The sequence below is a fragment of the Alosa alosa genome, chromosome 10 (assembly GCF_017589495.1).
Source record: "Alosa alosa isolate M-15738 ecotype Scorff River chromosome 10, AALO_Geno_1.1, whole genome shotgun sequence".
NCBI classification, from domain to species: Eukaryota; Metazoa; Chordata; class Actinopteri; order Clupeiformes; family Clupeidae; genus Alosa; species Alosa alosa.
In genome coordinates this window covers 11,245,813-11,248,218 of record NC_063198.1, presented here as the reverse complement: position 1 = coordinate 11,248,218, position 2,406 = coordinate 11,245,813, and the positions used below count along the sequence as shown (strand labels likewise).

Below are 2,406 nucleotides of genomic sequence, written 5' to 3'. Positions count from 1 at the left end.
GCTACATGCCCACCAAGTTTCGTGTACCCCGGTCTTTCAGTGTCCCGGGAATCCTTGACGGAAAATTGGCCATACAAAAAAAAAAAAAAATCTGACTAAACATATATGACCACCGCTTCGTTGATGAAGATTCAATAATATCTTTGTCGAAAAGTAGCCTAAATCTAGACACACTCTAGTGGCAGCAAATGTAATTTGCAGCCAGGGTCTCCTAGCAACTCTCCGTTGGCTGAACTTCGGTCAGGCCAATCACATCGTGTATAGAGTCGGTGGGCGGGCTTAACATAATGATGATGACAGTTGCGAGGGTTCAGCGTGAATTCCCTGCTACTTGAAAACAAAGAAGATAGCTGCTGCTGGCGAACAGCAGTCTTTTGAATCAGCTTTGGCCACGACTCTTAAAGACTTTCCTTAAAAATAAAGATGTATTCAGAGTTTTGCTGACTGGATACGACAAAAGTTTGATCTACCAACTAGCTCCACTGGTGGGAAAATGCATGGGACTCCTGGGTTGTAGCGCTATCCTATTGCATGCAGAGGGAATTTGAAAGACAACCATTTATCCCGCCCCTCGGATTGAGTCCTGCCAATGTTTCCAGACCCAACATCTTGATGTGCGTCTGGCTCGTCAGGCTAGGTGAAAAGTGCTTTAATGACTTGAAAAAAGGAGATGATTTCCAAAATGTAAATCTTACAGCAAGATGTGTATCTCTTTATCCTATCGTCTTGTGTGTGTGAGTGAGTGTGTGTATGTGCGTTTTGTGATGGCACCAGGTGTAATCCGAAGGGACTGCGTCAGAGGGAATGTAGCTTCATGACACTGACAGCACAGAGGATGGAACTTGTGCCCATCAAACAGGCTTAACCTTTCACAACAACCATGACAAGAAACATAACTTTCATTAGAGGCAGCTAGAAATAAAAGTGTGTGTGTGTCTGTGTGTTTGTGAAACTCAAATGGCTGAGGATGGCAAAAACAAAGACCGCAGCAGGAAGTATCATCTCACTCGCGGAGATTCTGCTGTGATGTTTTGCAACATGTCCTGTTTAATTATAAAGTGAGGATGATATCCTTTTCCTCCAATCAATGCAGAAAGGTGTCACCCCAGCAACATGTATGAGTTTAATTACATTTTACTGGCCTCTAGTGGACAAGAAATGTAGTGGTTGGTTCATATTACAGCAGGCCTACTGACAAGGAGCTGAATACTGTACTGTAGGTGTTTAAAGGTCACCATTATAATTATAAATTGGTCTAAATTCACAGTTTCTAAAAGTTAATATTTACAATTCCTTTTTACGATTAAATAATTTTGCAGTGTCAATTATTTTTCTATTGCACACACATGCCACTGCCAGACACATAGAGGACATGTGCTGATTATAACTTGAATGACCTGTTATGCCTTAGTCAGCAGTGCTTCTGTTTATCTTCTGTTAAGTGTTTACAAAGAGTGGGGTTACAACCCTTGAGGGCGTGAGTTCATGAGCCCATTTCCCAAGCCAAAATCAACATTTTGGTGAAAGATATTACTTGTGCTTGACCAACTACATTTCAAGGAACAATTACATAAACAAGTACGATAATTCTCTTTACATTGTACACATTGCTGAGAAATTGAAATCAATATGGCTCTGGTCAGGCCAGGAGGAAACTGCTCTATGATTCAATGAATGGCTTTTTTGAAGTTTCACTTCATTGGAGGAGATGGACTAACTATAGAGGGCATGAAGCTATATGGTTTAGTTATAACAGCATAACATAAACTCAAGGTTCTTATGTTTCTCATATGTTTGGCAGAATCTCCAAAGCCATAGAGGAGCTGGGTTCATTAAAGCATGCAGGACATTATGTCAAGTGCTTTTCAATAATCAAGCTCATTCTCTTTCACATTAAGATGATTATAGATTTTTTTTTTGTGTGTGTACAAAAAACTATAATTTTGCTTGTTTGGCATGTTGTGCTTTGAAGGAGGACCTTTAATGTTAGCAAGAATGCACCACAGCCACAGATGTATACCATGCAAGACATGAGAATAATGGTCTGTTAGTTGCAATTCAATAATCCGGGCCGTCCCAGCCACTCAACCATTAAGATAGATACCAGGAGCGGGGTTCGAACCCACGAGGACATACGTCCATTGGATCTTAAGTCCAACGCCTTAACCACTCGGCCATCCTGGTGCTCAAACTTGCAATACAAGTGATGACATCATTGTTATGTACATCTATATATGTGCAAAAAATATATAATTTTGCTTGTTTGTTTGGCTTGGCAGCACATGTTGTGTTTTGAAACAGGACCTTTAACGTTAGCAAGAATGCACCACAGCCACAGATGTATACCATGCTGTACCTGTTCATGAAACGAGCATAGCGATTTGATAGCCTAATCCACTGCATGAA

General features: G+C 40.7%; 1 non-coding gene across 1 annotated transcript; it reads right to left on the bottom strand.

Moving 5' to 3' along the window:
• Nucleotides 1-2,101: 2,101 nt before the first annotated feature.
• On the bottom strand, nucleotides 2,102-2,184 carry trnal-uaa. Its single transcript has one exon. It is a non-coding gene; the product is annotated as a tRNA-Leu (tRNA).
• Nucleotides 2,185-2,406: the final 222 nt, after the last annotated feature.